Raw genomic sequence first — 23,044 nt, forward strand, 5'->3', positions numbered from 1 at the left:
TTGAAATATCTCAAACTTTCATCAGTAATCCATTACTCAGCCAGTTCTTAAACAGGTACCAGTTCACCCCCAAGATGATGACTAACTAGAATACTTGATAAGTGGATGTAATACTAGAAATGGATAAAAAAAAACAAGATTTCCAGTTGTTTCCTGAATGGGAATACTTCAGTATATTTTTTTGTGTATACAGGATATATTCTGAAATCCCCTGCAGGATTTAAATTGCCAGTTAGAAAGTTCAGCAAGCGGGCCAATGATTTTATGAGTATGGTGATGATCCTTCATTGCCAATCTGCAGAGTGAAAGTGAGTCAGTAACCAAGCTGTATGACTTAAAAGGGTATATTTTTTAAGTAAAAAAATCTGACATTCACTGAACATTCACTGCAGATGATGTATCTTGGTGCATGTGTTAAAAAGGCAGTGATTAATTCACCAACAGTGAATGTTTAATAAAAGTCACATTCCCTGTTTTTTAAATATGCCCCAAAGTTTAACTAATAAACAAAATTACATACAGTATATTATGCAGGGGACAGTAGCAAAGGTTTTGTTTTTCTGAGAGCGCCATAGCATATTTTTATTTTACAAAGGAGGTAATTAATATTCAATCCAACAAATAAGACCAACAGTTAGATGGTTACATGATATAATAAACAAAGGTAAAGCAAAAAGAAAATAATAAAAAGAAATGGGCAAGAACATTATGCAAGTTCCATGTGTGACATTCCACAGCAACAAAAATCCCGAAGTCACTGTCAAAGGTATCCTAGGGGACCATATTGCGCTGCATGGTACTTGAAAACAAAAATGTCCAAATATAGAGCTTAACGTATGTAGCGCTCACCACCTTTAGGTGGGTGATAAATAGGTTTAGGTAGGGTAAGTGTTAGGTAAATTTAACCAGGACCTTGCACTTTTAGGCCTGGTTGTTTGTTCTGGGAGAGGGGAGTGACAGAGTAGAGAGGGGGGAGGGTGTGGCCACCTGCATTCTGACCCAAGATCTCCCTTACCTTCCATTGGAAATGTTCTGGAAGGAAGGCGTGCTGGGGACTGGGGTGCAGGCAGTTTGTATGGAGAGCCCTGGATCAATCATTAAATTGTATTGGCAGGGGCAGGACTCGCATATAAGCTGGGGGTCACATGCTGCGGGAGAGGATGGGAACAGTCTGGAGCAGAGAAGGAGCAGAAATGTAACCAACAAGGAGCAGGCTTGAAGGCCTGGAGGTTCAGAGACCCCAGCGCTGGATAGCAGGAAGGGGCTTGAAGGCCTGAGGGTTCAGAGACCTCAGTGCTGGATAGCAGGAAGGGGCTTGAAGGCCTGAGGGTTCAGAGACCTCAGTGCTGGATAGCAGGAAGGGGCTTGAAGGCCTGAGGGTTCAGAGACCTCAGTGCTGGATAGTCATTACAACCACATCTATCATGTAATCTGCAGGAGTGGACCGGGCATCCCATCTTAGGATGTATCCTACCATGCGGAGTGGGAAGTAGCTACAAAGAGGACAGAGTAAACTGGGATTGACTTTCGGTGGCAATCATGGACTGTCAATGGGAGAGAGCAAAGGGAGTGCAACTCAGCAGTGCTTAACCATCAGAACCTTTTCCTGAACTGACGCCGGGAGGATTGCAGGAGTCAAGATAGGCAGGTGAGGCCTGGGGCTTCCAGCATCCATATACCACAATGTCTTTCAGAGGGGCATTCACTATAGGAAAGGACATGGGAACAGAAATGGGAACCAGAGTTTAGAGGCAACTCATATCCTCTAACAGCAATGTAACATTCACCAAGCAAGCAATAAAAGTTTTCAAAGTTTAATGGACTGTCTGCTGTTTGTGAAATTCATGCAGGGGTGGAAAAATTAGCACTTTAGCACTGATTTTTCACATTCATGTCACATAGACTTTAACAGTGTTTGCGTGTTCGATCAAATTTTTTGCCTGTTCGCATGTTCTGCTGCGTACTGAACTGGGGGGTGTTCAGCTCATCCCTAATTCTAATTTATTATCGCTGTTTTCTAACTGGTCTAAAACCTCTTTTGATGTAAAGGGACACTTTTTGGTCTACAGGCAGAAAAAACAGTATTTATAATATAAAGCTGCATGCAGGGCACTGGACAAAGCATTAGAGACAAAAGGGATGTGAAATGATTTGATACAATAATGTAATCTGTAAGATTACAGTGTACTGTATGTGTTTTGTCTTTTTCACTTTTTGAATTTGGAGCCGGGCTCCATCCCCATGCAGGGATTGAAGCTTGGCACTATGATGAATCGAGCGGAGGATACCGCTTGCCCACACAGAGGGAGGACATCGCAGGATCCTGGGAACAAGTAACTTTGTCTGGATCCTGCAATGCAATCCCCAGTGTGGCTCGGGTTTCCTGCATTTGGTAGTGAAAATTCACCCCAAGCCACACTCGGTAATACCTCCAGGGAGGTTAAGCTAACCTGGCAACACTGTGGGCAACATTTTAGCTGGTTCACAGACTTCTGTCTCTTGCTGGTTCCAGTGCCCTCGGTACTGTTTCCTAGGCTTCAGTGCAGCCTCTCCAAGAGTTGCCAGGCTCTTTCGAGAAACCTATCTTCATCCTGGCCTTTTCTAGCAAGGTCCTCTCCTGGGACTCAATCTTAATATACCAGGACCACATCAGGCCTATCTTTACATCCATAGCACATGGTAGGCCCCACATAGGCTTGGACCTAGCATATAAGATCTCTCTCTCTAGTCACAGCCCCGGGGAAGAAACAGATGACAAGACTTGCCCCAAATATGTATATCCTCCCCCAGCATGCACCAAAGACCATGACCCTCCTACTGGGTTGGCTAGAGGAAATATAAATATTTATAACTCATAGGTCCTGTTGTGGAATCTCATACTATTGTCAGTGGTCCATATTGGCAGCAGTGAGAAACAACAGCTCCACAGAGTTTAGGTAAAGAGACTACAAATCAGTCTGGGCTGATTACCACCCAGCATAGCTAAATTTAGTTAGTAGTCCTTGTTTAAGACAGGGTGCTACATACCTGTTAATCATTCATGTTAATAAATTCCTGCTCACTGCTTTACATTGTAGCAAAGTGTTATTTCTTCAGTGTTGTCACATGAAAAAGATATAATAAAATATTTACAAAAAATGTGAGGGTGTACTCACTTTTCTGAGATACTGTGTTTTTTGGCTCATAGATACACTGCAATAGCAGTTTTCAAATATGGCTGCCTGCTTGTCTAGTATTCCTTTAAAAATTATATAACAAACCATATTTCTTATTAATTACATGAGAGGGAGTAGGAGGAAAAATGGTGCAGCCAGACCTCACTGGTGCCAAAAATCACAGGGGAGAGCAAAAGCGATTTGCCCAGATTTTCTAACTTAAATTTTCAGTGCCCCTCTTCCCCACACAGTTGTTGGCCTGCCCCTATAGACATGAGATTATTCTTCAAACCACCAGATTGAGTATTCATTATGTCATGCTTGTAGGCTGCTTTAGAATGATTTTCAAATGATCCCTATAAGCTCTAAATAAAAGGCCTAAATCTTGAAGTTACTATCATATGGCTTTTGATCATCATCATTTGATGTGTACTAGCACATATGCATATAGTATAACACTTTATTCAAGATTACATGGACAGATACATGATGTATACAACTTGTATTCCACCAAGCATCATGATTGTCAGATATTGCTGTGATTATGTAACAGAACTATTACTGTACCTTGCTTTCTCATGCGTGTGGTAGATTCTTTTAGTGGGTCATTCGCTAAGCATTTGTTCTCCGGGCTCCTAGTTAATTTCTTTAATTTCTTAAGTAATCAGTCACTTAAGAGAGCATTTTTTCATGCTTGAGTAATTCAATAGAGTTTGTTTGTAATTGTATAGAACATTTACTACAGACATCAACGGGGGAATTCTGTAAAAACCTGCAATGACTCGCACTTGCATGTAATAGGATTCAATAATGATTCTGCAAGCCAGTTCACTATGTGCTGCTGTTGGTACTAGAGGCATGATGATTAGCGAGCCGCATTACTTCAATAGAGATTTGTTTGGAAAACCTGCACTAAGATTGTATACTTGAAGTTAAGAAAGTATTTGTGGTCTGCCAAGATCACTAACACTTTGTGGTTTAAAGCACATATATCTTGGCCTGCAGCCCCTTTAACCTGCCCTGCAGAACATTCTTCTCTCTTACAGCTTGTTACTCTGTCTCTCTCTGCAATAGGTAGACAGTGTTGGAATAAGAAAGTGTCCTTAATACAGGAGAAGCAGAGGCCATTTGGGTGGGGGAGGTGAGGTGGCAAGGCTAAAGGACTGCAAATGGCTGCATTGGCAGCTGGACTATGAACCTACCCTTGGTAACATTCTATTAGCTTCAATCGCTGCCTGTTACTTGGCCCTACCCCCAGATGGAGGAAACTGTGTGTAAAGCCCACTGGGAGTTTAGCTATCAAATAGCCACATAAGAGTGGGGCTGGAATGCTGGGGACTTTTGCTGCAAGCAGGCCATAGAGAGAGGGGCATGCAAAGCAGCTGTGAGTAACTGTGGGGCCTGTGTGCAAAATGGTTACCAAGTGATGGTGAGGGAAGCTATTGTACAGCGCCCACCAGAAACTGGATTGCTATCTGTAAAGCTATGCTGTCCAGGCACTGATCTCTTACAGGCAATGTGCAGAGATGCAGCAGAGGTCTCCAAGAAAGAAAGTGCTGTCCAAAAACTGACTGCAAATGTCTTCAGTGGTAGAACAACATAGGGCAGAGCCACAAGAAGAGGCTCCCCATGGTGGTACAAGCTTGTGAAGCGGGCCCAATGTCTGCTCTGTTGCCCTCCACCGATTACCGAAGCTGCCAGCAGCGGAGGAGGTGATCGCATCCACTCCCATGTGTGCTATGGAGCTGAGTGCACCTGACCTTGTCCAAGAGCTGCAATTTATCTTCTGCTTGCCTCCAGTAAGAGGCTTGTTGGTAACACTGGTTTGTCTTTTTAAATATTATTGTTATTTTTGCTGCCTCCGGTGGAGGTCTGCCAAAGGGAACACTGGATCACTTTCCTCTTATCTAGTGGATTACAAATCTTTCAGGTTTGATAGCGAACATTCCTGCTAGTAATTTAGGGGTCCTTAGGCTGGCTGATTAGCCAACTGGCCATTGGGATTGGTAGTGTCAACTATATATTTAGTCAAGCTACTTTGTCAGTTCCTGTACTTGCTAGCATATTTGTAATGTGGAAAAATATATAAGCTCTAGGTGTGTCAGTAAAATTGGGTTCTGTCAGGGCCGGTCATCACTGTAAGGATGAACCCATTCAAACCCTCTGGGGGTAGTAATACACATATGTAAACTCTTCCAATGGACTTCTCTTCTTTTTTCGTTTTTGGTTTTATAACTATACATTTTAACATGTTTTGCTATATCTGTTCTATAAGTTCAAAAAATACCCGTTGATGCTGCCAGAAATCTAGTGAAGCTCGTAGCCTCTAATAATCAGCTTGCAATGCTACACCAAAAGCGCAAACAATATTATCAGGCTTTGCCTGGGTTCCCTTTGTGCACTACAGCATACCTCTCCTATGGAGATAAGAGGGGAATTATTCTGAAGCCCTAACACACTTCCTGACCTAAGGTGAAATCACTGCTCCTCCACAGATACAGTACAGCCAATAAGTGTTGCCACCCTGTGACAGAAAGTTTGAAAATAAAGGAAAATAAGACAAAAAAATAAATAAATAAATACATATTGTATCCAAGAATAGGAAAAGGGGGGGGGCAGGGGATTTTTTTACGGTACACTATATAAAGAAACAGAGATTTCTTAAAAAAGAATTCATAGCTTTAATATTGGAAATATGTTAAAATTATTTTGGAAAAACCAAAATAGCAAAAATATAATAACAAATACACTTTTTATACAAAAGATTACATGACACAAAGTATAGGGGATCCTGAAAATGTTAGTTGCTGAGAATGATCATGTGTCCTCCCGACATGTTTCGCGTTTTTGCTTCTTCAGGGGAGTATGCAACTAACATGAACATAAACACAAAAAAAGGTTTAAGAATACAGAAAATACATTTATGCCATACAATTGGATACACATAAATTTCAGAACATTAAGTATGAAATTGGTCTCAATTCGCTCAGTCCAAAGAGGTACTATGCTTACCCAGGTATAATCATTCCCGGCATCGCAACCCACAAGCCAATAGATGGTGAAATAGGTGGCAAGAATTGGGTGACAGGATCAAATGCTAAAAACAACCCAGCCCCACGCAGGGCATAGATGGAGGTAGACAAGCGCTACAAAGATCAAAAACAAAATCCAGAGATAAGTACCAAGTTTACAAATCCAGCACAGGTATTGAAAAATGTTAGTTTGTAACAGAAAGGGTAACTGATATCAATCCCTAAATTATAAGAGGGAATTGGGGCTGAAAAACAAGCCTCCATAGTAGAACATGAGATACTCATTATCAAAGGAATGAAACAATTGATTTTAATTACGCTTAATTGGTAGCTTGTAAAAAGTGGCTGCTGGGGGTATACTACCAATATACTGTTAAAGAAAGTGAAAGGAATAAAAATTATTTTTACCTGCAGTTAGAGTCAAAGATGGAAGAGTTAATTCCATATGATAATATTGGTGCAGTACAAATGCAACAGATTACAAAGAAAGAATCAATTGATTCAGTGTGGTATTTTGTAAATTACAGAGTGCAGCGGTATGCTGCCACTGCCAGGCTTGCTGAACCTACAAGCAAATAAAAAGAAGGATGAATAGATATGGGTATAGAAAGATGAGAAAACAGTGTTGTAACAGTATGAAGTTCAACTAAAAAAAGTATATTTACCAAAAGGAAAAGTCAGCGTGGCGGTAGTATCTGTGCTGAACCTGCACTACAGATGAAGTGACAGCGCTGCCTTTTGTATCCCCCATCCATCGAGCCGGCGTCTGACGTCACCGGCTCGATGCGGACAGCCATAGGTGGAAGCAGTGAGCATGTGCAAAGCCTTCCAAGTCGGCATTTAAACTACCAACCCCATAATGCCTCAGTGCTGACACGAGGTTCATTTGGATACATGCTGATGGAGATAGGGCTATGCTAGCTCTCCGCCCTTAAAGGGGCGGGAAGACACAAGCCTGCATAGAGGGCAGATAAAACGACGATTGTCATGGCTTTTAACCCTTGAGGGGATTACATGCTCCCTTCCACCTCAAATCGGGAGCCGCCTGGGGATATGACCCAGCGGCGCCCTTGGGTGTCCATATGCCCTTGCATACTTGGAGCAAGGGAAGATAAAAAACAGAGGATCCGGTCCCAAATCACAAAATAGTAAGGCTTAGGAATGCGGTGTAGGGAAGGAGGGAAAAAGCAAAGCTCCTCAATGTGGGTGGGACTCATAGAGAGCAACAGAGATCCCCAAGTGTGCAAACCATGAAACCCACCTTGGGCCAAGCATAGCGAGACATTAAACGGTATATATTGCCTGTACAGCGTTAATAGTAATTAGAAATGACATTTTTTGATGTACAGAGATATTTTTAAATATAACATAAACATATCAATAAAGAAAAATAAAAATAAAAATAAAATAAAAAAATAATAAAAAACAAAAAGAAAACCAAATAAATTGGGGAGAGGGTAGGAGGAATAGAGGGAAGGGGGAAAGGATAAACAAAAAGGGGAAAAAGGGATATCACTTCTCTCTCTTCATGCCAGGCTCCACGGGGGCTCACAGCTGAGGTATGAGGGTTCATGAAACAAACAAATAGAGATTAGCTATAGAAAAGATCTGTAGCTTATATTTTCATTGAAACCAGGGTATTTTGTGGCTTTTAGGATAAAGATCCACTTGGCTTCAGTTTGTAAGAGAAGCTTGTCCACTGAGCCACCTCTTGAATTTAGAGGTATATGGGCCAGGGCTGAAAATCGTATCCAGTTGGGGTCAAAGGCATGATGGGTGCCTATGTGCCTGCTTATGGCTGTAATAATTTTTTTATTGAGAATGGGTTTGATGTGGTCTTTTATGCGGATAGAAAATAGTCTTTTAGTTTTACCCACGTAAAATCCTCCACAACGGCATTGGGCCAAATACACAACGCCTGGAGTGGAGCATGTAACGTGGAATTTCGAAACAAACAGGTTGCCATTTGGCAGTCTGATCTTTCGAGAATTATATATATAGGGACACATGTCACATTGCCCGCATGAATAAGTGCCTGGATATTTAGGTTTAGTTTCACCTGAGGAGTCCTGAAAGTGACTTCTAACTAAGCTGTCCTTGAGTGATTGAGGTCTCATACAGTCATGTATCTCTGAAAAAATCATATAATAGAGTAAAAAATAAAGATAGGACTTCCCTTCTCTTCTCTAATAAACAAAAAAATTTTGATAATAAAGTACGTATCATTACCAAATACTCTAACCAACATCATTCTTTCCGTGCTATAATTAATAAGTTCTGGCCTCTTCTAAAAGCCGACTCTACTGTTAATCAGTACATAAACGATGTACCATCAATCACCTATATGAGACCTCAATCACTCAAGGACAGCTTAGTTAGAAGTCACTTTCAGGACTCCTCAGGTGAAACTAAACCTAAATATCCAGGCACTTATTCATGCGGGCAATGTGACATGTGTCCCTATATATATAATTCTCGAAAGATCAGACTGCCAAATGGCAACCTGTTTGTTTCGAAATTCCACGTTACATGCTCCACTCCAGGCGTTGTGTATTTGGCCCAATGCCGTTGTGGAGGATTTTACGTGGGTAAAACTAAAAGACTATTTTCTATCCGCATAAAAGACCACATCAAACCCATTCTCAATAAAAAAATTATTACAGCCATAAGCAGGCACATAGGCACCCATCATGCCTTTGACCCCAACTGGATACGATTTTCAGCCCTGGCCCATATACCTCTAAATTCAAGAGGTGGCTCAGTGGACAAGCTTCTCTTACAAACTGAAGCCAAGTGGATCTTTATCCTAAAAGCCACAAAATACCCTGGTTTCAATGAAAATATAAGCTACAGATCTTTTCTATAGCTAATCTCTATTTGTTTGTTTCATGAACCCTCATACCTCAGCTGTGAGCCCCCGTGGAGCCTGGCATGAAGAGAGAGAAGTGATATCCCTTTTTCCCCTTTTTGTTTATCCTTTCCCCCTTCCCTCTATTCCTCCTACCCTCTCCCCAATTTATTTGGTTTTCTTTTTGTTTTTTATTATTTTTTTATTTTATTTTTATTTTTATTTTTCTTTATTGATATGTTTATGTTATATTTAAAAATATCTCTGTACATCAAAAAATGTCATTTCTAATTACTATTAACGCTGTACACGCAATATATACCGTTTAATGTCTCGCTATGCTTGGCCCAAGGTGGGTTTCATGGTTTGCACACTTGGGGATCTCTGTTGCTCTCTATGAGTCCCACCCACATTGAGGAGCTTTGCTTTTTCCCTCCTTCCCTACACCGCATTCCTAAGCCTTACTATTTTGTGATTTGGGACCGGATCCTCTGTTTTTTATCTTCCCTTGCTCCAAGTATGCAAGGGCATATGGACACCCAAGGGCGCCGCTGGGTCATATCCCCAGGCGGCTCCCGATTTGAGGTGGAAGGGAGCATGTAATCCCCTCAAGGGTTAAAAGCCATGACAATCGTCGTTTTATCTGCCCTCTATGCAGGCTTGTGTCTTCCCGCCCCTTTAAGGGCGGAGAGCTAGCATAGCCCTATCTCCATCAGCATGTATCCAAATGAACCTCGTGTCAGCACTGAGGCATTATGGGGTTGGTAGTTTAAATGCCGACTTGGAAGGCTTTGCACATGCTCACTGCTTCCACCTATGGCTGTCCGCATCGAGCCGGTGACGTCAGACGCCGGCTCGATGGATGGGGGATACAAAAGGCAGCGCTGTCACTTCATCTGTAGTGCAGGTTCAGCACAGATACTACCGCCACGCTGACTTTTCCTTTTGGTAAATATACTTTTTTTAGTTGAACTTCATACTGTTACAACACTGTTTTCTCATCTTTCTATACCCATATCTATTCATCCTTCTTTTTATTTGCTTGTAGGTTCAGCAAGCCTGGCAGTGGCAGCATACCGCTGCACTCTGTAATTTACAAAATACCACACTGAATCAATTGATTCTTTCTTTGTAATCTGTTGCATTTGTACTGCACCAATATTATCATATGGAATTAACTCTTCCATCTTTGACTCTAACTGCAGGTAAAAATAATTTTTATTCCTTTCACTTTCTTTAACAGTATATTGGTAGTATACCCCCAGCAGCCACTTTTTACAAGCTACCAATTAAGCGTAATTAAAATCAATTGTTTCATTCCTTTGATAATGAGTATCTCATGTTCTACTATGGAGGCTTGTTTTTCAGCCCCAATTCCCTCTTATAATTTAGGGATTGATATCAGTTACCCTTTCTGTTACAAACTAACATTTTTCAATACCTGTGCTGGATTTGTAAACTTGGTACTTATCTCTGGATTTTGTTTTTGATCTTTGTAGCGCTTGTCTACCTCCATCTATGCCCTGCGTGGGGCTGGGTTGTTTTTAGCATTTGATCCTGTCACCCAATTCTTGCCACCTATTTCACCATCTATTGGCTTGTGGGTTGCGATGCCGGGAATGATTATACCTGGGTAAGCATAGTACCTCCTTGGACTGAGCGAATTGAGACCAATTTCATACTTAATGTTCTGAAATTTATGTGTATCCAATTGTATGGCATAAATGTATTTTCTGTATTCTTAAACCTTTTTTTGTGTTTATGTTCATGTTAGTTGCATACTCCCCTGAAGAAGCAAAAACGCGAAACATGTCGGGAGGACACATGATCATTCTCAGCAACTAACATTTTCAGGATCCCCTATACTTTGTGTCATGTAATCTTTTGTATAAAAAGTGTATTTGTTATTATATTTTTGCTATTTTGGTTTTTCCAAAATAATTTTAACATATTTCCAATATTAAAGCTATGAATTCTTTTTTAAGAAATCTCTGTTTCTTTATATAGTGTACCGTAAAAAAATCCCCTGCCCCCCCCCTTTTCCTATTCTTGGATACAATATTTATAGAATTATTAGGGGATGAGGTACCTTTAACAGTAATGTGTCTCTGGGATAGTGTGGACCAACTTATTTCTAAAATAAATAAATACATTCATCACATCTAAGGACTAGTAAGCTGCTATACATACAATAATGTTTTTGTCTTGTGATTTAGATACACTTTAATAATGAACGCAGATGCAAATGTACTAGTTTATGTGTTGTGGGGCATGAGCAAATGTATTTCCCTAATTTAAAGTTCAGGCCAGAGAGGTTTGATTCACAGGAGATAAAGCTCAATACACAAACTCTGTACAAATTCAATGTTTGGGTTGCATCTAGTAGCTTCCCGTTCTGCTGTGCTTTCTAAAAAACCTGAGCTTTTAAGATCATTATTTTATTTCTTGAAAAGTGAACATGTATACGTATTTAAATTTAATTGCTGTATTTCCACAAAGATCACCCAGACTTTCATGTAACATACTATTCCACATTATGAGTCTTTATAAATTTTCCCTTTATAATGGTGTTTAACCACTTTCAGACCGGACCATTTTGCTGGTAAATGACCAGAGGTCTTTTTACACTTTGGCACTGCGCTGCTTTAACTGGTAATTGCGCGGTCATGCAATGTTGTACCCAAACAAAATTTGCGTCCTTTTCTTCCCACAAATAGAGCTTTCTTTTGATGGTATTTGATTGCCTCTGCGATTTTTATTTTTTGCGATATAAACGTAAAAAGACCGCAAATTTTGAAAAAAAATGATATTTTCTACTTTTTGTTATTAGAAAAATCCAATAAACTCAATTTTAGTCATACATTTAGGCCAAAATGTATTCAGCCACATGTCTTTGGTAAAAAAAAAGTCAATAATTGTATATTTATTGGTTTGCGCAAAAGTTGTCACATCTACAAACTAAGGTACGTTTTCTGGAATTTACGCAGCTTTTAGTTTACGACTGCCTATCTCATTTCTTGAGGTGCTAAATTGGCAGGGCAGTACAAAACCCCCCCAAATGACCCCATTTTGGAAAGTAGACCCCCTAAGGAAATTGATAAGAGGCATGTTGAGCCCATTGAATATTTTATTTTTTTGCCTCAAGCGATTGAATAATGACAAAAAAAAATTTTTTTTTTTTTTTACACAAAGTTGTCACTAAATGATATATTGCTCACACATGCTATGGGCATATGTGAAATGACACCCCAAAATAAATTCTGCTGCTTCTCCTGAGTACGGGGATACCACATATGTGGGACTTTTTGGGAGCCTAGCCGCGTACGGGGCCCCGAAAACCAAGCACCGCCTTCAGGCTTTCTAAGGGCGTAAATTTTTGAGTTCACTTCTCACTACCTATTACAGTTTTGAAGGCCATAAAATGCCAAGATGGCACAAAACCCCCACAAATGACCCCATTTTAGAAAGTAGACACCCCAAGCTATTTGCTGAGAGGCATGTTGAGTCCATGGAATATTTTATATTTTGCCACAAGTTGCGGGAAAATTACAAACTTTTTTTTTTTTTTTTTTTTTCACAAAGTTGTCACTAAATGATATATTGCTCACGCATGCCATGGGCATATGTGAAATAACACCCCAAAATAAATTCTGCTGCTTCTCCTGAGTACGGGTTCACACTGCCCTATGCGAACTGCTGGGAGTGTCAGTGAAATGTTAATGACACCCCCAGATCAGTTCGCATATCGCAGTGCGATCTGCAAACTTGGATCGCATGGTGTGAACACCCATGCGATCCAATTCTGCTGCGGACCAAAAAAAGGGTCCCGTGCGAGTTTGCGGCGGGTGCGGCGGGTGCGACACGAATTCAGCCATACTATCTGTATAGCTGAACTCGAATCGCACGGAGATCGGATGTGATTTGCACTGCAGTGCGGTGCGAATCACATCCGTTCTCATAAACCGCTGCAATGTGAACCCAGCCTTAGTGACACTGGCGACGGGGGGTGATCACGGGGTTAAACCTTTATTGGGGGGGTTAGGGGGTACCTTAGAACTAAAGGGGGCTAACCCTAACTGCCCTAATAGTTATTAGTCACAAATGACACCCGCCGGGTGATCAGGGGGTTAAACCTTTATTAGGTAATAAATGGCGGGTGCCCTGAAACTATAAAAAAATAACTAACCAACCAGCGTCACCTGTAACAGTTATATGGTGATCACTGGTGAAAGGGTTAACTAGGGGGCAATCAGGGGGCTTTATGCGGTAGTATATGGGGGTCCCTGGCGCTATAAAAAGCTGCGGCGAACCTAAATACCTACCTGCCTAACTAGCGTCACCTGTGACACTAATACGGCGATCAGAAAAATGATTGCTTATTAGGCTGGGTTCACACTGGAGCGATGCGGAAACGCCACGAATCCGCGGCGGGTTCCCGCATCGCATGCCTCCCGGCGGCAGTTCACACTGCCCTATGCGAACTGCTGGGAGTGTCAGTGAAATGTTACTGACACCCCCAGATCAGTTCGCATATCGCAGTGCGATCTGCAAACTCGGATCGCATGGTGTGAACACCCATGCGATCCGATTCTGCTGCGGGCCAAAAAAAGGGTCCCGTGCGAATTTGCGGCGGGTGCGGCGGGTGTGGCGAATGGCTGAACTCGAATCGCACAGAGATCGGATGTGATTTGCACTGCAGTGCGGTGCGAATCACATTCGTTCTCATAAACCGCTGCAATGTGAACCCAGCCTTAGTGACACTGGCGACGGGGGGTGATCACGGGGTTAAACCTTTATTGGGGGGGTTAGGGGGGTACATTAGAACTAAAGGGGGCTAACCCTAACTGCCCTAACAAATATTACAGTCACAAATGACACCAATGCAAAAAAAAAAAAAAAAATGACATTGGTGTCACTGTGACTGGGGGGCAGGGGTAATTGGGGGGGTGATCGGGGGGGTGTGAGTGTGCCTGGCATGTTCTACTGTGTGTGTAGAGTGTTGGTGCAACTCACCGATCCGCTCTCCTCCGTGTCGGAACGAAAAATACCGACACGGAGGAGAGAATACATCACTTCCTCTCCTGTGTTTACATTACAGGAGAGGAAGTGATGTCACGGGGGATTTCTATTCGTCGGGAGCGATCGCGAGGGGGTGGCCATGAATGAATGGCCGCCCCCTCGTCCCGGATCGCTCCCGGACGAAAACCGACCGCCGCAGGCACCGGGCGGGGCCCGATCGGGCCCCCGACCCGCGGGAAGGCAGGGACGTACAGGTACGCCCATATGCCTGCCCGTGCCATGCTGTCGACGTACATCGTCGTGCGGCGGTCGGCAACTGGTTAAACTGGTTATAAAGCCTTAAGGTTTTTCACCTTAATGCATTCTATGCATTAAGGTGAAAAACCTTCTGTGCTGCAAAATGCCCCAACCCCCCCCCCTTACACTTACCTGAGCCTGCTCCGATCCAGCGGTGTGCACAAGAGCAGCAGCTCTTGCCGCTGTCTCCTTCCTCCCTGATCAGATTGATGGCAGCTGTCAATCAAATGCTGTGCCGAGCCACCCGCTCTGTGTCAATAGACGAAGACAGAGTGGCTGCGGGGGTGACCATGCATGGGTGACCCCATAGAAACCTGCTTTCCTTGGGGTACTTGCTGAAGAGGAGAAGCCTGGAGCTCTGGCAGGGGACCCTAAAAGAGAGGATTGGGGCTGCTCCGTGCAAAACCATTGCACAGAGCAGGTAAGTATGACATTTGTTATTTTTTTTATTTTTTTTAAATGAAGCTTTAATGTCGCTTTAAAAATGTTGCATTGATAGGTCTGGCTTTGTAGCATTACAATACATATTCAAAACAGGTAACACTGTGTCACTGTTTTCCAAATGTCATATTTTTATAGATGACTCTCCCAATATAAACAATGGTTTAACTGCTAACCAAATATGTAGATATGTTTTTCAGGATTTTCTGTATTTATTGATGTCATGGGGTATTATAAACCCAGTACATGGTACTTACAACATTACAGATAGCTTTAATATTTTCCAGACAACAAGTCCGCTTGAAAGCAGCTAAGCTATTGCCCCGAATGTAGCTTAATTGAAAGTGATGAAGTGGAAGGCTGGAGATGTTCCGCATAGAACAACATTTTGCAGGGGAATGCCACAGGGAGCACATGCTTTTTGAGATGTTCTATTTTTAAAAATGTAAGGAGGCAGCTGGAAATTTCACACAAGAATCATTATAGCTCTGATGTATCAACACGTTTTTACTAGGAAGTGGATTCATTTTGCCTACAGCTACCAATCAAATTCCAATTTTCAAGGTAGTTTTGAATCTGACTATTGGTCGAAGGGACTTTGCTCTCTTTCATAGTAAGAGCATGTTGATACATCAGGCCTTAAAAGAAACTAGTCGTTAAAGAAACAGGATCTGTCATTGCTGACCTTCTAAGAATACTAGTTCCCTGGCCGTCTTTGGTTTTACTAAGATAGAATAGGCTTAGAAAGTCAGAACTCCTAATCTGCATACTTAATTCAAGCAAATTAAATCAACAGCTAGGCAAGCAGCAGCTTCAGATGGAGAGGACAGCAAAAGCAGTCATATACTCTCTATCAGGGATGGTACTTACACTGTACGTTTAATGAGAAGTGTCCCTTGTGTTAGTGGTTGTCCTAGTTGAAACCTTACGCCATTTGCCCTTCCCCACACCCTTGCAACAGTAATCTTCCAATACTGTGAGGGTTAATACAGCTGCTGTCGACCAGTCCTAGACACTCATCAAGAGCACCAACTATGCCCATCCTTTCTGTCCCTCTCCTCTATTCATAGAAGCCGTACTATAGTTTACATCAATGAAAAGTGATCTGTAAATGCAGGAAGGAGAAATTAATGAAAGGTTCTTCTCTTTCAAACATCCTGCTTAAAATGCCATAATCCTTTCTTAACACAAAGAACCAGTTGCTTATAATGACTAGTACACCATATCACCTTTCTTTTCATTGAATAAGTGTTTTATACATTTATGTTACTATGTGCATTATTGACTTACCCTGCCAATCTCATTCACGCTGATCCTAAATTTACAGATTTCATTCAGACCACACTTCCCAATAAAACTTATACTACCGCTCATGCCTGCCCACTAATGCTAATTTTTAATGAGGGCACCTCCTACAAGTGAGTGCTAAGTGCATGTGCATGTTGCTTTTTAGCTTGCATCAGGTATGTGCAGAGGGGGGTAGCTATATTACATTTGCCTTGAGACTATGTAGGGAAAGAAAAGCCAACCTCAAAAGAAAGTGTGAGGCAACACTTTTTGATTTTTTTTCATCATATATGCTGAATCATGGGTAATCTCAATTTGGTATATTAGCGCTGGAGAAGCGAAGTAACAGTATTTGTTTTTTAATTTGGGTTTATTGACCCAAGAGGACACCACAAGATGCCAGCGGTTACCCTTAGTTGTTAAGATGCCAAGATGCCAGCGGTTACCCTTATGCTGTTTTCTCATTTAGTTTACTAGAGCCTAAATGTCCTAGAGTTTATGGCGAGGCCCTACCAATTGTCATCGACTTCTCCAGTGAGATTAACCTTACTGGCCTCTAATGCCCTGGACTGAGCAATTAGACATCACTTGGAGGTTGATTTACTAAAACTGGAGAGTGCAAAATCTGGTGCAGTTCGGAAGAGAAACCAATCAGCTTCCGGGTTTTATTGTCAAAATTTAATTGAATAAGCCAAAGTTAGAGGCTGGTTGGCTACTATGCACAACTGTACCAAATTATGAGTGCTCCAGCTTTAGTAAATCTCCCTGTAGTGTCCGCTCTTAGTCAGGATATTTACTTATGAAAGTTTACATTTGAGAAAGCCTACTTTTTGTAAGACTATATTTTAGAGTGTACAACTGTCAATTCTTATGAAAAGTCATATGGGTAAAATTAGTCATTGTCAAAATAATTCTACCACCAATGATTATAAATTATAGAGAAGCAAATACTTAAACTAACCTTAAAAGCATTTACTCGACAGTAAGAGATTTATTCTGAAAGGAGAAGGGAGAAACTGATAAGAACTAATAGGACAAGTGGAAACCTGTTCACTATTTACTAATGTGCACATTTTATTCACATGTTCCCACCTGCCACAGGTTTTCGTATATTCTTGTCATTTTTATCATCCATGCTAATAAGTATTCATTCAGCTTTTGTCCAAAATGTTCAACATGTATATTTTAGCCTCGTACACACGATCGTATTTTCAGCAGGGAATTGTGTGATGACAGACTGTTGGCCTAAAATCCAACAGTTAGTACGCTCCATCAGACAATTGTAGTCCAACTTTCCACCAGCAAATGTTGGATGGCAGGCTAGTAAATTTTCAGCGGACAACGGTCTGTTGTCAAATTTTCCTATCGTGTATACACAAGCCCGTCACTCAAGTTGAAAGTACAAACACGCATTACTTAGAATCAATGCTCACCAAACACAACATTAGCAGAAGGTGCCCAAAGGGTGGCGTTCAAGAACTGAAATTCCTCATAGTACTTCACTACATTCGTGTTTGTTGGCTGACAATTGCGTACCTTTTGTATGCAAGACAAGTTCCTGGCACACGCCCTTCAGACAAAAGTCTGACGCTTTGTTGGCCAAATTGTTGTGATAATAGTTGTTCAACAGAGAAGAAACCCAACAAAATATCTGATTTAAGAAAAGATACATGTAGCGTGCCAAGTTTATAACATTACTACATTAGGAGGAGATTATTATTATTATTATTATTATTAGATTATTATTGTATATATGTGAAGAACTTTTTATATACATTTTCAGTGTTTACTTGCTTGCCTTTTCATATTTTTGTTGTTATATTTTACATTCAGAATTATCAATGCTCCCTCTAGTTGTCATCTTTATATCAAGGAATCCTATTAGCATTTACTAACTAAAAGCAGACATTAAAGTGGCCCTGTTACATAATCAAACTCTTTCAGCAATCCAGATACTTGTAAAGAAGAGGTTAAAAACTTACCTCCCCTGTCACTTGTGCTGCTTAAAGTTGCTCATTGGGAGAGATTTGGTTCTCCAAAGCCTGCTGAGAAACCAATGCTTCCAGGAGTGTCGATCTCCATGGTACTCCACAGTCCTCACAGTTTTTCTTTTTTTCTGATCTTATATCACTGTAGAACACAGAAGTGATGTGGGTTTAGGGGAGGAACTAGTGAGAGCTTTGGAAAGTATTAGCCACTTTATTTACTGGTATGTACTTTGCAGAAAGAGTTTGATTAAAGTAGAACTATAGGCAAAAAGTGTTTTCTTAATTTTGGATAGCGTAAGGGAGGGTAATAACGCCTGTCAGATTTATTTATTTTGCTATCAGTTTCCCATTGGAGTGATTTGCCTCCACTTTGCCTTTTGTGTCCTAATGGAGAGATTTTCAAATTAAGGGAATCCCGTGAGGCCTCCCAGGTCACCAGAACTAGTGTCCCCATTGGAAGATTTCCCCTCTATTACTTTTCTGGGGACAACCCAAAATGTGGATTTGCTTTTACTTTGAATGATAATGGTAAACAAGACAAATAGAGAGGATAAATCTACCTAACAGGGGCACAGATAGCAATAAAAACCTAATAGGTGTTCTAATCCATTTCCACTCTGTCCACAACTAAAAATAAAAAGTTTTGCCTTTACAGTAGTTATACTTTAAGTCAGCCCTCAAAAATTCCACTCACCTGCTCGCATTTTGCGAGTGGAATTATGAGGAGTGCCAGTATGTAGGCTCCGCTGTCCCAGGAAATGCCCTCCGCCACGCAAAGGCTCACAGCGTGGGTATTACAATAGGAATAGTCAGCCACCTGGGGCCACCCCTCTCCCTCCCTCCTTGCCACACATCCCATGCCCCGCACTCACAACGAGGGCGTTACAATAAGAATAGTCAGCCGCCGGGGACCACCCCTCTCCCTCTCTGCTTGCCACACATCCTGCCCCCGCACTCTCAGAGTGGGCATTACAATAGGAATAGTCAGACGCCTTAGACCGCCCCCTCTCCCTCCCTCCTTGCAGCAGATTCCACCCCCCACATTCACAGCGTGGGCATTGCAATAATAATCAATAGCCGACGGGGACCGCCCTTCTCCCTCCCTCTTTGCCACACAACCCACCTCCCCCCGCAGTACGGGCATTTCAACAGGAACAGTCAGCCGCCCTGGGACCATCCCTCTCCTCCTTCCGCCTGCTGCACATCTGAGGAGTGGGGTGGTGCATGCCTCAGGCCACTTCTAAGTGAGCGGGCTCAAACCCTCCCGGGTCTACCCTCAGTGTACACCAATGCCCGACCCTCATAGCTGCAGGAGAATGGTAACTATGACAGTGTGCTGTGATTGTAAGCAGTACATGTGCTTGAGGGGGTTGGAGGATTTGAAAGGGGGATTGAACAAAATGTGTGCTGGGAGTAAAGGGAGGGGGAGAATTGAGAACATAGATGTGCTGGATTGGGGATGGGGGTTAATTGGAGGCATAGGTACAATGAATTAGGTGGGGGTAGAATTTGAGGCATAGGTCTGGATCATACTTATGCCTCCAATCCCCCCCGCCAATCATACCTATACCTCCAATTTCACTGCATTGCATTGGGGCTGCATTGATGGGCACTGATCAGGCTGCATTAATGGGCACTGATCAGGATGTATTGATGGGCACTGATCAGGCTGCATTGATGGGCACTGATCAGGCTGCATTGATGGGCACTGGTCAGGCTGGATTGATGGGCACTGGTGAGGCTGCATTGATAGGCACTGATCAGGCTGTATTGATGGGCACTAATTAGGCTGCATTGATGGGCACTGGTGAGGTTGCATTGATGGGCACCGATCATGATGCATTGATGGGCACTGATCAGGCTGCATTGATGGGCACTGGTCAGGCTGCATTGATGTGCCCCAGTGAGGCTGCATTGATGTGCACTGGTGAGGCTACATTGATGGGCACTGGTCAGGCTGAATTGATGGGCATTGATCAGACCACATTGATGGGCACTGATCAGGCTGCATTGATGGGCACTGGTGAAGCTGCTATGATGGGCACTAGTAAAGCTGCATTGATGGGCACTGATAAAGCTGCATTGATGAGCACTGGTAAAGCTTCATTTGATGAGGACTGGTAAAGCTGCATTTGATGGGCACTGATCAGGCTGCATTAATGGGCACTAATTAGGCTGCATTGATGGGCACTGGTGAGGCTGCATTGATGGGCACTGATCAGGCTGCATTGAAGGGCACTGGTCAAGGTGTATTGATGTGCCCCGGTGAGGCTGCATTGATGTGCACTGGTGAGGCTGCATTGATGGGCACTGATGTAGCTGCACTAATGAGGTGACAATGATGGGCACTGATAAGCTGCACTGATGGGCACTGATAGGTACTGATAGGTTGCATTGATGGGCACTGATGAGGCAGCACTGATAAAGTTGTTAATATTTATTTTGGTAACCTATTTCTGCATAAAACAGTGTAATTTCATGAGATCATTTATGAGGGCCTGTTTATGGGTGGAATTATGGGTGGGGAAGGGTAGAGGGTTAGGTGGGGCAACTGGTTGGCGAGTAACTCTTAAGACCCGGCTAGTAGCTCAGGACTTGAAATTTGAAAAACCTGCTTTAAGTAGTCTCTTTTTAAATGCAGGCAGATCATCCCTTTATTCATTTTCATGAGCATCTGAATCTGGACACTTGATTTGTTCATTTTGACAACATCTTTTAGGGAACTTTATGACAGGAGCATATCTGAAATCCAATACAAAGCACTGATGACAGCACAGACACAGATTATTATTATTATTGTTATTATTATTATTATTATACAGGATTTATATTGCGCCAACAGTTCATGTAGTTCTTTACCATATAAAAGGGAGACAATACAGTTACAATACAATAAAATTGTTAAAAGGGTTAAGAGGGCCCTGCTCATAACAGCTTGCAAAGAGGGTGGGGCAAGTGGTACAAAAGGGTTGTCTGTGGGAGATGAGTTGATAAAAGAGATAGAAGATTCGTTTGAGTCGTGATAGGCTTCCCTGAAGAGAGTTCCTGTCAGAGAAGAGCCCGCAGAAGAACTGGTACATCTGCTAATGAGTTAAAAAAAAATATGAGAATGGGGATGATCCTAAAGGGTAATGCCCAGATCGCACTTCATAGGATGTGTCTCCACTAGTATAGATACAGTATACATATAATAATACTTCCCTTATTAGCATACTATATCCATTATAAAGTGCAATAGATAAAATTATACTCCCATACTTAAAGTATCATCTGTGCTTCATACATGTACCAAAATATATGTGCTATCTCCCCTATCTGAGAGAGTAACCCTGTAGTTAAAGTGGTTGTAAACCCTTACAAACCACTTTGACCTACAGGTAAGCCTAGATTAAGGCTTACCTGTAGGTCCAAAAATATCTCCTAAACCGACACAGTTTAGAAGATATTTACTAAAAGACGCATGCGCCGTAGACAGCGGCGCTCAGGCGCACTATCGCCATTAGCAGCATGCCGCTGCTAACAGCGATATGCTGTTAGTGGCGGCTCCCGTCCGCATGCGCAGGAGTGACATCATCGCTGCTCTGGCGCTGTGAGTGGCCCGGAGCAGCGATACCAGGAAGAAGATGGATGCTCCGGACTACAGGGGACAGCGGTGACATCTCTGGCTCCTGTGTCAGGTAAGTGACACAAAATGGGCTACTATGCGATGCATAGTAGCCCATTATGCTTTACCTTTGCAGGGAGACGAGGAGGAAGTAAACCCATCAGGGTTTACTTCCTCTTTAATAGTACTTAAACGTGTTAGGTACTAAAAAAACGTAAGTATAAAGTGTAGTACTCATAAGTTCAATAAACAGAAATAAAAAAAGAGAAATCCAAAAGCTTAAATATAAATTCCAAAAAAAGATTAAGTGTAAAGTGCAAGTGCAATAACCTTAAGAGAAAGTGAACAGCCCAAAAAATTCATATGTGCTGAAAAGAAATAAATAAAAAAAAAAAAAAAAATATATATATATATATATATATATATATATAAATAAATATATATAAATATATATATATATATATATATATATATATATATATATATATATATATATATCAAAGTCATTCACTCCAAGAAGGAACTCCAAAGTGACCAGTGCTTGTAAATGCAGAGATATCCTGGTGACTTTCATTCTCCCCCTCCTGGGTCCCCACTCACCCCTACAGGGGTATCTCTCATATTGGTTGGACTTGCTGCTCAGGTCAGGATGACCCTTCCAAATGTTGGTCAATCCAAAAGGACCCCCTCATGCTTTTCGTTATCATTTCGATTGTGCGTTTCGTTGGTAACCACGGCTCCGAGACTATTCGTTACCCTCATAGCTGTAGCTATCTTGGGACATTTCCTACTTGTATGGAAATTTTGTTTTTATTTTTTATAATTTTTTTGATTGCGTTTAATCAATTAAAATTTTTAAATAAAACCTTTACAAGTTTTTGAATACTACACTGTGGGAGCCCATATCTAATTTTTTGCATGAGAACTAACTACTGAAAACAATTTGTACTGGATACTGGAGGGTGACAACGAAAAGCTTGAAGGGGTCCTGTCGGATTGACCAGCTTTAGCAAGGATCCTCCTGACCCGAGCAGAAAATCTAACCTATAAGTCTAACCTATATGCAAGATACTTTGATGACGCCTCCGGTTCCTATTGACGTCACTTCCAGGTTTGTGGAACGCACGCCACAAGCGGTGTTTTTGCATTCACAGCATCATGTTGATGCCTATTTTTATCTTACTTTTTTAAAGTATCCATTCCCTTGTGCAATAAATCCATTTTTAGCGGTACATCACTATCAGTCCATTCCTTTTTCATTTTGGGTACCTGTTTGTCTGGCTGAGAACCTTTTCAAGGACGTTTTTACTGATGATATGAGGCCAAACCCGCCATTCCTGGCCATCACTATTAAGCCTGAAGTGACCCCTACA

The 23,044-nt window shown here is 41.9% G+C and overlaps 2 long non-coding RNA genes across 2 annotated transcripts; one reads left to right on the forward strand and one right to left on the reverse strand.

Annotated features, from left to right (window-relative positions):
• Window positions 1–5,822: 5,822 nt before the first annotated feature.
• Window positions 5,823–6,747, reverse strand: LOC143963275 (uncharacterized). Its single transcript, XR_013270930.1, has 3 exons — window positions 6,596–6,747; window positions 6,168–6,301; window positions 5,823–6,026 (listed from the first exon to the last, which is right to left on the reverse strand). It is a non-coding gene; the product is annotated as an uncharacterized LOC143963275 (long non-coding RNA).
• A 3,341-nt stretch (window positions 6,748–10,088) lies between these two features.
• LOC143963183 (uncharacterized) lies at window positions 10,089–11,013 on the forward strand. Its single transcript, XR_013270903.1, has 3 exons — window positions 10,089–10,240; window positions 10,535–10,668; window positions 10,810–11,013. It is a non-coding gene; the product is annotated as an uncharacterized LOC143963183 (long non-coding RNA).
• The last annotated feature ends 12,031 nt before the right edge of the window (window positions 11,014–23,044 follow it).

This window comes from Lithobates pipiens, unplaced genomic scaffold, assembly GCF_037356315.1.
Source record: "Lithobates pipiens isolate NorthernLeopardFrog02 unplaced genomic scaffold, aLitPip1_a1.2 Scaffold_8, whole genome shotgun sequence".
In the NCBI taxonomy this organism is placed as follows: Eukaryota; Metazoa; Chordata; class Amphibia; order Anura; family Ranidae; genus Lithobates; species Lithobates pipiens.